The following is a 12,321-nucleotide window of genomic DNA, read 5'->3' as shown; positions in this document are numbered from 1 at the left end:
CTATGTCCACACTCCGACTGCCAGATGGTCTCAGATTGGCGCTGATACCCTTGGCAGAGTTTTGGGTTGCTTAAATGGGCAGTGCTCCCAGCAACTGGGAACGGGACACGGCGTAATATTCTATTCGAATGACTCCTGGCAAAAAAGATTGACTTACTTTTCACTGAAACAACATTGCCAAGGAAACCCCTTGAATACCGCTGCCCGTTGAAGTTGCCAAAAGTGTTGTGTTGTGTTGTGTTGTGCTTTGCCTGCCTTAAACTAGTTTTTAAGTGACGTCATTTCATAAGTTATTTGTTGTGGGAGGTACAGAGTTAATGAAATTGATTAAATTGATTTGTATTTTCTGATTTCTGATCATGGTCTAAGCCGATAATATGGCTGGACAGTAATCCAATATGATTGTTTGTCGTCTTCCAGTGGTATTGTACTGGGATGAAATTTGGACGTTGACATCCTGTGATACACAATGAGAATTAGTCGCCTACATTTTTTCACGAGAACGATTTAACTCCTACCTGAAGCGACCATGGGCGGTCAAAATGACGGCCGGTTTTTAAACTTTATATTCCGTCAAGATAAATACCCAACTGAGATATTAATGCACTGCATATGTTAGTATGTCTGTTAAGAAACGACTGACGTCATACCCCTGGAGCAGAGGAAGAAACGAGTACAGGACAGCTGCTGGCTCTTCATCAGCTGTATTAGTCGTATTAACGACCTTCAAATGACATGCAATGTCAACTTACTGGATTTGCATAGATGGGATAGCAAACATCGTGTTGTCACAGCATACACAGTCATATCGCATCTGCAGTGTATATCTTATTTTCAAAAGGTGTACACCATACACTCCACGATAACGTGACAATAAAACGAAGAGGCATTGCACGAGAAAGCTCATGACCACGTTCACCGGTCATGAAAGTGTACCTGTATCACTTTCCCACTGTTAACCCTTGCGTTTGTTCAGCTTACCCAGAATACAAATCCCAACCTAAAACAAGACTATGTGCTGACCCACATCTATATAACTAGAGACATTCACCTAAGGGGACGGTGTATCTTTAAGGGAAGAGGCGAGGGGTCAGATAATGCACTTCCGCTTCCGGTTGACAGTTCAGTGTCGTTGTCGAATGTATGACGTGCAAAGTTGGAGCTAGTAAACTACCTCGACTACGTCTACTCTCACGTCTCCTGTCTCGTTGTTTTCTAACTCCACAACTAGTTAGTTGCTGCGCCTGCAAATATAACACACAAATTCAGACGTGCACACGTGCACACACGCGGCGGGAGTGAAGGTGCACACGCTGTGCATGTCTCGATCACGCGCCAACTCCATGCACACGCCAGGTATTCTGCACTAGTCGGAGCTACGATCACGTGCTCATGCCACGCACACGTCACGCGCTCGGCGCCAGTAACATACACTTCCAAAACACTTGTGCTCAACAAAACACAACACCTCGACAAATTAATAACTACACACCGTCTTCTGAGACTATACTAAAGCCAACAAACAATTATTGCCATTTCATATTGGTCACACACTCGCTTTGGCTCGTGGATATGCTAGCTAGTTAACCCCTATGCTAGCGAGCCCATGCTAGCGAGCTAGCTTTTGCACGCACTCAATTCCGTTTTAAACTAAACATCCTTATTTACCGTATGCTAATGAAGCCATAGTGGTCCATACATTGATAATGTGGTCGATAAACATTTATAGTGTAATGTGCACGGATAAGTAGATTCACAGATCAGATCCTTCAGTCGACTAGTTAACGTTGTCGACCGCGGTGCGGAATATACGAGTTCGCGTCCCGGCTGTGGCGGTTCCCGGACTGCCCCCCCCCCCAATTCGCTGCAATACATTGATAATGAATTGTAGTCATGTATACTTTTCATTCTTACCGGAACCTGGGAAGAAATGAATACAGGATAGCTGCTGGCTCTTCATCAACTGTACTAATGACGAGAACCCCCAGCGCGCCCTCTAGTCACAGCTCCCCAGACATGAGCAATTGAAAACTGATTCAGTCCTAACTAATCGAATTCAGCGTGAACATATTTCACCCGATTACAGTGACTCCAAAAATAACATTTGAACAACTTTTAAACTATTTTTCAAACAATTTAAAATGGCCGCTGTCCAACGCCTGTAAATACTGCAACGCCTCAGTGGTAGTCATGGCGCGTCTGTAACCAGACATGCATCCATCCATCAATCCATCCATCCATTATCCAAACAGCCCATCCTGCTCTCCAGATGCTGGAGCCTATCCAAGCAGTCACTGAGCGGCCGGCGGAGAGATACACTGGACAGGCCGCCAGTCCAAAATTAGACCTAAAGGGCTCATCCGGGATTTGAACCCGGGACCTCTCGCACCCGAAGCGAGAATCATACCCCTAGACCAACGAGCCACACGATACTTTCTTGCAATAATCCCAGGAGCCGTCTTCGTTTTAGGTAGAACTTATCATAACTTTTTTGTGCAATTGATCTAAAACTAATTTTAATGCAAATATATGCAATTTCAGGAGCACCCAGGGAGCGGCAGGTCTCTATCTTTTTTTTCCACAAAGCTCTTAAACTCTGAAAATCCAAAACCGTCAAAATGACGGCTTTGGTCGTTCTAGTGATGAAGTCTGAAATATTGCAGTATTATTTGAAAACTAGTTTTGCTTTGATATTATACTTCAACATTCATCATCATCAGTGGCCACTCGGGGTCGAGTATGATGGTCCACCCTCTGGGTCTTCAGGTGGATGTAGAGGTCGATCCTGGAGCCACATAAGGGGGGGGGGGGGACGCTTGTGCGTGACAGCTTTTTACATGGCGCAGCTGATGCGCCTGCAGCCACCACACGGCCCTTGGCAGGGGGTGGCCAGAGTCCAATGGCATGGAGGACTAAGACGATTGGGGACCACCCTCCGTTGCAGCCTTCATCCACCTTCACTGCCGTTGTGACCTGGAGACATCTTCCACCAGTTCCACCATTGAGGTCTTTGTTGGGTCGCGCTTCGTCTGGAACATCCCCCTTGACCTATCCCCCTTGGGTGACCCTACCAGAAGCCAAGCTCTGGACGGCATAGATCTTGGGCTCATTGGTACATGCAAGGATCTCCACCACAACAAGGTGGAGATCCAGGAGAAGATACTTAATATTGGGTTCTTAAACCTGATATTTTCACAGATGTAAGTAGACTCATTAGCCAACAGACACTTCAGTTGACTGTATAACGAGTTCCGAGTTCGCTGTGACGGTCCGGCCGGGCTGCCCCCCGAATTCGCTGGAGTGTTTTTCATATCGCCCACAGCGGACATTACCGAGTACGCTATGACTCCTGGACTAGTTCTCACACTGGCCGTCCATTTATATTATCAGCTACAGTACATGTTAGTGAATTGTGTTGTGTTATATTGACCTTTCATGTTATTCTTTTTTAGTAGTTTCATTTGTGTTTATATTCTAACCGTGTGTGCGCCGCACATTTCCAACAAAGAGCAAACTTTTGTCCGTTTTGTCCATCCATCTATTATCCAAACCGCTCATCCTGCTCTCAGGGTGGCGGGGATGCTGGAGCCTATCCCAGCAGTCACTGGGCAGCAGGCCGGGAGACACCCTGCACAGGCCGCCATGCCATCACAGGGCCCTGTGATACCCGCTTTGTCTGTTTTGTATTGAATGAAATGTTGAATTGGAGCTTTGTGTAGCTCAGCGTGTAAAATACGGCTTTACATGTTAACATTTCCAGGACTATGGAAGGTGACACCGGAACCACCCCTGCGTAGAGCTGCACCAGGGGACTTTCTGGATTTCAGCAGCGTCTTTTACGTCAACTGTTAGGAGCCATATCTCAAAAGACTGTGGTAGAGGAAGAGGAGCAGCTATGTTCACAGACGAGGTAAAGTACAATTGCTATACTTATAAGCGTACTGTAAAGTAATCCATATATTCGACGGGACGTTTGGTGCCCGGTGGCAAACAAAATGCATCGCGAAAACTAAGGCTTTTAGGGGACTTCATCTGAACAGCGACTGTGTCACTCTTCCACAGCCATCACACCAAAATGAATTTAATGATGTGCTGTAGCATAAAGGTTGCCTAGTGCCGCTTTAAAACACGTAAACTGCAACGAATCTGAGCCCAATTCAAGGAGAAATTTTGGACTGTTGACGTTCTCATTTTGAAGTCCATCCATCCATCCATTATCCAACCGCTTATCATGCTCCCAGCGTCACGGGGATGCTGGAGCCTATCCCAGTAGTCACTGGGAAGCAGGTGGGGAGACACCCTGGACAGGCCGCCAGGCCACCACAGGGCCGACACACACACACAAACCTAGGGACAATTTAGTATGGCCGATTCACCTGACCTACACGTCTTCGGACTGTGGGAGGAAACCCACGCAGACATGGGGAGAACATGCACTCTCCACAGAGGACGACCCCCAAGATTGGACTGCCCTGGGGCTGGAACCCAGGACCTTCTTGCTGTGAGGCGACCGCGCTAACCCCTGCGCCACCGTGCCACCCACTTGGAATTCCAGTTGCAGCTAATCATCTGTTTGCTCCTATGGACTTTTGCAATTTAAAGTAGTCCATCGTATCCAAATAGCTAAAACCATAGGAGGATTATGAGACAATGGGCTCCTGGGCATCCAGGGCAGGTACACTGACTAGCAGCCAACAGCAAAATAACTAAATTCACCTGTCCTCAACAGGATTTACAGCGCGCATGAACATAATTAAAACCAACAGCATATGAACTAAGACATACATTCACCTGCAGTTTCCCTCAGTTTCTCAGTGGGACTTTTGGGGCCCTGTTACTGACAAGAATGACTAAGCCCGTTGACTATGCATCAAGAAATGCAAAGTTAATAACAGCAACTTCATGCGGAGGCTCTGGTTTACGGGCCCCCTGAGCCCTCGGGCCCCGGGTCCTGGGCCCAGTAGGCCCGTTCAGTAATCCACCCATGTCTAAAACCAAGTCAGCTCGAATGTACCTCAAATGAACGTACCCCTATGTGATGAATGTAAAAGTGCACCCAGTACCTCACTCCCCATGCTCTGGACACGTCCCTCTTCGGTCAAACCTGCAGTGTAGAAGTTTTGCCTCCCCCTTGTGGCAGTGAGAGTAATTACTTCTCTTCGTTCGGCGCTCTCCGGCGAGGGAAGGCCACACTAATGGATCGCTTTCTTTCTTTTTTTTTACTTTAATTATTCCTCTGAATGTTTCTTTTCTTCTTTTTTCCCCCCTCTCTCCCTGGAACATCAGACACTTTTCTTGGACGCTTCTTAAATTTTCCAAGCCAGGAAGCTTTCTGGCACAAAGCCCTGAAGGCAAGCTTATCAGAGCATGGACGTCCATCCATCCATCCATTATCCTGCTCTCGGGGTCGCGGGGATGCTGGAGCCTCTCCCAGTCCCAGCAGTCATCGGGCGGCGGGCGGGGAGACACCCTGGATGTATTAGCGGAACTCGATGCCGGATCTAAAAATGGCGCCTGTTCATTCCTATGAGAATTGCTCGCCTGGCGCCGAAGACGTCTCTGACTTCCGGGTACAAGGGGCCCGCTGAATATGCGCAGTAGGGTTACTCCCATCATGCCTCTGGGCTATGAGAACGAGCGAACCGCGTTCAGGCGCGCTACGACGATGTAACCGAGCAGCAAATTTCCGCCCGCTGCGAGATTCGATCCGCGGTGAAATCCCACCACAAGGCGACGTCGCTGACCGCTACACCAAAGGGGCCGACCTCTTAGCCAACGGCTAGCGAGTGTCATTATCCGTGCAACTTGCAGCGGAATCGTCGTCTCCAACTCTACTCATCGGTGAGTTCAATATTCTATTCTGTTATCGAGCAAAGTTGTCGTGGAAGGTATCGGCCGTGCCATTTCAAGCTGGCTGGCTGGCTGCCACGCCGCCCTATTGGTGAGAGATATTATTGCCGCTCGCCGTGGTGGCCGTGGACTGCTCGCTGCGGGGCCTACCTTTTCTCTGTGGCAAGTGGTACTGTACACTACTAATAAGACACGTTAGCCCCCTAGCTAACGGGTCTGACCCTTTAGCCCAGCGGTTAGTGACGTCGCCTTGTGGTGCGGTACACCCCGTATCGAATCCCGCACAGGGCAAGAAAATAACCGGTTACAGTACTAAGACGCATAAGCTTGGAACGAATTGCTCTGTTTTGTGCCAATTAGATTGCAGCAAGGCTTCATTTGTCTATAATGTATTCCTATATACACTATATTTACTGTCTGGGTGCCTTTGACGGTGGTCATATTGGTAATTTTCCATGTTAATATCTCCCCCCCCCCCATTATTCACAATGCCCCCCCCTAACAGCTGGGGCTGGAGCTGCAGCGCGGGAATGTCGCCCCAGACACCGGATTCGAAACTCCGGTATACTGCGAAATGCAGAGGGGTTTTCCTGGAGATGGTAGGCTTGATCATCGTTGTGTCAACTCGTTTGGCAAGGGCTTGAACGTCACGGACATTCATTTACATATATGTAAAAGTACCGCACTCTGGCTTGAAGATTTGGATTCAATCTTTCAAACTATTTCAGAAACCCTGCGGGGGTCTCCTCCGGGTGCTCCGGTTTCCTCCCACACTCCCAAAGACATGTAGGTCAGGTGAATAGGCCGTACAAAGTTGTCCCTATGTGTGTGTGTGTGTATCAGCCCTGTGATGGCCTGGGGGCCTTGTCCAGGGTGTCTCCCTTCCTGCCGCCCAAATGACTGCGGGGATAGGCTCCAGCATCCCCGCGACCCTGAGTCGGCAGACTGTCCCCCACCAAAAAACGACCCCCTTAGGTCGTTTGCACAAGCAGCTTATTACGACCTATAGTTACGTTTTAAAGTTAAGCGACCTGTAGCGGTCGTGTAAATAACGACAATCTGGTGTCTCGGGTGCATCGTCGTCGTATGACCTTTGACCTTTGCGAGCAATCAAAATGCGACGAGCCAAAAGACGGGGGAGCTATTTATACTCTTGTAAACTGTTGGTTTCTTCACAAATCTTCCCAAGCTATGTTTGCTTACTCTTACACCTTCCCTTTGCATGGACTATAATAAAGTCCCAACCCCGAGAGCAGGATAAGCGGTTACGATGACGGATGGATGTCCTCAAACGAGTCCTTCATAATCAGCCGCCTTGCAGGGTAGGAACCACCTACGTGGTCGTGCGGGTTGGAGGACTTGTCGAAACAAACTGTGGCCGTCTTTCTCGCTGTCCGTCACATGGAGTGGGGCCCATTTTCTCATGAGAAACAATTTCTGACTTTGTTTTTTGGGACCAAAAACAGCACGCACACACACACACACACTGCCCATATAAATACATAAATACGTGTATACATATATAAGCCCCCACACACCCCCTCAGAAACAAAACATGGCACCCTGTTATACCCGGGCGTTACCAGTTTTCGGTCAGTGGACAAACAAACGGAAGGGCAAACTGTGTGTGGGAAGGTGCGGTGAAATGCCACAGTTGGAAGGAACTGAGCCATGACTTCCCTCCTGTTGCGTTATAGGTCACATGACAGCAGATTGACATGCAGAGACGGATGCCATGAAGGTGAAAGGTTGTAGGACTACCCTGGGTGGTATAGTTTTACCCTCCACAATCACCCTCCAGGGACCCATGAGGGCACTAATAATAGATGTGAACGGGGGACATATTGATGGTGATTTCTCATTGTCCCTCGGCGACTTCAAATCTATTTACTGTTCCCCCCCCCTGTTCGAGTCATCCGTTCACCAGACTGGGAAAGAAGGAAAGAAAATATCCCCAGTAACGTTATGGCGCACACACGGAGAGCCCCTTTACTGTGTCATTGTGCGTTTACAATGAGTTGGATTCTTACAATCCATGTGTTCTCTGCATTTAAGCCATCCTATTGTACAGGAGCAGTGGGCAGCTGAAGCGCCCGGGGACCAGCTCCAGTTCTTCTTTCCAATGCCTTGCTCAGGGGCACAGACAGGAGTATTAACCCTAACATGCAAGTCTGTTTGATGGTGGGAGGAAACCGGAGCACCCAGAGGAAACCCGGGGAGAACAGACAAACTCCACACAGACAGGACCTGAGACGGCCTGGGGTTCGAACCCAGGACCTTCTTGCTGTGAGGCAACAGTTATCATCATCATCATCTAGGTCAGGGGTGGGCAATCTTATCCAGCAAGGGCCGGTGTGGGGGAAGGTTTTTGTTCCAACGAAGCAATTACAACACCTGTGTCTCCTAATCAAGTTGATCAGCAAAGACTCTACTGGTTGATTACTGGGATCAGGTGTGTAACTGCTTGGTTGGAACAAAAACCGTCACCTACACTGATCCTTTCTGGATAAGATTGCACACCCCTGATCTAGGTCCTTGTGGGTGTCCTTGCCGAGGGGCGCCTGCGCATGGCAGCTTTTTACGTGGCGAGGCCGATGTGCCTGCCGCCACCACACAGTCCTTGGCAGGGGGTGGCCAGAGTCCAATGGTGTGGAGAACCAGGACAACTAGGGACCACCCTCTGTTGCAGCCTTCATCCGCCTTCACTGGCATTGTCGTCCGCCAATTCCTGCCATTGAGATCTTTGTTGGATCGCGCTTCATCTGGAACCTCGCCCTTGACCTTTCTGCCTCGGGTGACCCTACCAGGAGCCAAGCTCTGGTCGGCATAGCTCTTGGGATCACTGGCACACGCAAGCTTCTCCCCCATGGCAAGGTTGCGATCCAGGAGAAGCAGGCAACAGTGCTAACCACTGGGCCACCCTATGAGCATCTCCCTTTGACGTTGTTTGGTGTTTGTGCTGTGTGTTCTCTAGACATACCTTACCCTCCCCTGCCCGCTTGCTCCCTTCATACCTCTTCGGTATCTGAAAGATTGTCAGATATTTGTGTTCCTGTCCTTTGTGCAAACTGTAAAGAACTTGCTTGGTTAGTAGCCCTATAGACGTCTAGAATCAAAAGTATATTACACGTCTGATTGGGGCTGGCATGGTGGCGCAGTGGTTAGCGTGGTCGCCTCACAGCAAGAAAGACCTGGGTTCAAGCCCCAGGGTAGTCTAACCTCAGTGGGTCGTCCTGATTCGTCCTCTGTGTGGAGTTTGCATGTTCTCCCCGTGTCTGTGTGGGTTTCCTGCTGGTGCTCCAGTTTCCTCCCACAGTCCAAAGACATGTAGGTCAGGTGAATCGGCCATTTTCCCTAGGTGTGTGTGTGTGTCGGCCCTGTGAGGGACTGGCTCCCTGTCCAGGGTGTCTCCCCGCCTGCCGCCCAATGACTGCTGGGACAGGCTCCAGCATCCCCACGACCCTGAGAGCAGGATAAGCAGCTTGGATGGATGGACGTCTGATTTGACTTAACCTGCCAAACACACACATACACAACGTGGTTAAAGGGACATGTACATGTGGTTTTAACTACCAATGCCATATACTTTACAATTCCGCTGACCATTTTCCAAAGCATACTGTTGTGTTTATATTGTTGGATGGATTTTTCCTGTACCTCCCAGGCGACCACTGCGTTCCTGTCCTTTCAGTATGGCATGAATATCAACTTGCAGAGACTTCAGACTTGCTTAAGATAGCACAGGTAGGCCAATTCATCAAAGTGAAAATTCTGTCAACATTATTTTCTTATATAATTTACGTTATCGCAGCAGGACAATGCTGCTGAAAGCACTGATTATTGTAAAAGTTCATCCGGGTTGTGTGCTCGAGAGCACTCGGGCAGTTTTAAGAGTCGGCTGTCGAACAGCATGCATCCACAATCCGTCTTCTCACGAAACCATAAGAGATAAGCAACCATCCGGTGTGGACACGTGAAAAGCATAAAGTGAATGTGGTTGCTTCTTGCATTAAAAAGGTTGATGTTCAGCAGCCGACTGTCAAATCTCGGATGTCTGAGCGCGCTGGAACACAACACGCCATGGGGACGACTTTTCACTACAATCCATGCTTCCAACTGCATGAACAGAACTTTGTCTTTCTTTCTTCTTTTGTTTTTTGTTTTTTTGTTTTTTTTTGGATTTTTCCCCCTTTTTCTCCCCAAACGTATCCGGCCAATCCCCCCCCCCCCCCCCAGATAGCATCCGGATGTGGGCCGCTTCAGGCAATGATGCTGCACTGATGGCCTTCTTCTGGCCCTGACAAAATGGATGTGAGCCTGAAGTGGCCCACATGTATAATAGCAAACATGGCCCAAATATGCCAAATCAAACGTGAGCCTTTTTTGGCAAAGATGCGGTGCTCTGGGCAACATGTAATCTGGATGTGACCCTGAAGTGGCCCGTGTGGGAAATGGTGAATATGGCTCAAATATCACAAAACAAATATGGCCCACCTTTGGCCAATATGTGGCACATGCAGCATTGCTATGGCTTGGTTCTGGCCCAGATCTGGCAAACAGGAGCAGACCGCCTAAGTGCCACCATTCCACACTGTATGTTGGCCGGATGAAGTGTCGGGTGTGGGACGGGTCCACACCACAGCAATTTTGCTGTCTGGGTCAGAGCCGTCCAAGTCACTGCTCCACCTCCTCTGCCGATCCAGGGAGGCCTGCAGACTACCACATGCCTCCTCCGATACATGTGGAGTCGCCAGCCGCTTCTTTTCACCTGACAGTGAGGCGTTTTGCCAGGGGGCCATATAGCACGTGGGAGGATCACGCTATTCCCCCCAGTTCCCCCCCCCCCCGAACAGGTGCCCCGACTGACCAGAGGAGGCGCTATTGCAGCGACCAGGACACATACTACCCACATCCGGCTTCCCACCCGCAGACACGGCCAATTGTGTCTGCAGGGACGCCCGACCAAGCCGGAGGTAGCACGGGGACCCAAACCGGCGACCCCCATGTTGGTAGGAAACGGAGACTGCTATGCCACCCGCACGCCCGCATTAGCAGAACTCTGAGGAAAAATAAATCTCTGCAGAATTTTCAGCGATTGATTACGGTGCAAGCATGCATGCATCACCAAGCAAGTTTGAAGCTGATTTTCATACCTTACTGAAATCAATGGATGCAAATGGCTCCTGGGAATGTACGGAAAATGCATCCAAATATGGTGTACTATAGAAAATGGTCGGGAGTAATCGCTTTTGCGCATGTGTTTTTGGTAGGTCAGGTCATGTGTGGGATTCATTTTCGAGTCTACATTTACATAGGTCTATTAACAACGCAGGTTCTTCACAACGTGCACAGAAGACGAGAACGCTAATTATCTGACAATCTTTAAGATACTGAAGGGATGTGGAAGGAGTAAACAGGCAGGCCGGGGTAACGTTTGTTTAAAGGGAGATTTGGGAGGCCACAGGAGGCCAACAAACCAAAAATACAAACTGCGCCGCTTCCCCCACCCATTCAGGACTCGTTTAATCTTTATTTGATGACCCGATAGCCATTTACGAACAGCTGGTAAACTCGTCGGACTGAGTACGAGCCGTCGCTGGGGCTAGACACAGCCCGCCGCCACCACAATAAAGCACTTTGATAGATTCAAGGGAGGAACATAATATATTTTGGGAACAGAAATGGGAGATGTAAATCTACATGAAAAATGACAACATGGAATCGAGCCTGCTCCCAGTCAGTATCAGGCTGCATTCCTTGCTGGAGAAATACGGTTTTCATGTAGTCCAAAGTCACACATGAGCCATGTCACGAGGGAGGAGATGTGGATCTATATGTGAGCAGACTCTGAAGAAACATCTCCCAGATCCAAGCTGGGGTCGAACGGTGATATAGGGCTCGGTCCGTTTGCTGATTCCTCCTACAAATCCTTCATCTGAGCTGGAAATGTTCAGGTTATACATGCGGAACATACTTTTCCGATATAACCAGTGCTTTGTGTTGCCAGACGCATGAAAAGGAGGGCGTTTATCAGTATTCAGCCTCCCAACATGGCTGACTGGTGTGTATCCTGGTAGCACCAGCGATCATGTCCGGGGGATTTCAAACCCCGCCACTGTCCTCATCTCAGACCGGCAGATTTGGTGCACTCAGAGGTAGTCAGTGAAATTGTGTCGTGCTAGCCTTGTAGGCAAGACCACCTCAGTCTAGACCAAGACTTTAAGGGGACGAGCAGAGTCGAGTCCAAGGCCGAAGCTCATCTAGTCCGAGTCAAGTCCGAGACCTTAAGGTGGCGAATCCATTCAAGACGGATGGGACCATAGTGTTGTAAAGACTAGCACCGTGACTGTAACTGTAACTGTAACTGTAACTGTAACTGTAACTGAAGTAGTCTACCATCATAGTAAAACTCAAACTTTCCCTACACTGCAATAGCTATTCAAAAGAAAATTCCGGGCATCCGGCTTGGTC

General features: G+C 49.0%; 1 non-coding gene across 1 annotated transcript; it reads right to left on the bottom strand.

The window, feature by feature from the left end:
• Positions 1-2,352: 2,352 nt before the first annotated feature.
• trnap-cgg (transfer RNA proline (anticodon CGG)) lies at positions 2,353-2,424 on the bottom strand. Its single transcript has one exon. It is a non-coding gene; the product is annotated as a tRNA-Pro (tRNA).
• Between the last annotated feature and the right edge of the window lie 9,897 nt (positions 2,425-12,321).

This window comes from Lampris incognitus, chromosome 5, assembly GCF_029633865.1.
Source record: "Lampris incognitus isolate fLamInc1 chromosome 5, fLamInc1.hap2, whole genome shotgun sequence".
Lineage (NCBI taxonomy): Eukaryota > Metazoa > Chordata > Actinopteri > Lampriformes > Lampridae > Lampris > Lampris incognitus.
The sequence above is the reverse complement of the archived record's forward strand: the minus strand, read 5'-3'. Positions and strand labels throughout refer to the sequence as shown.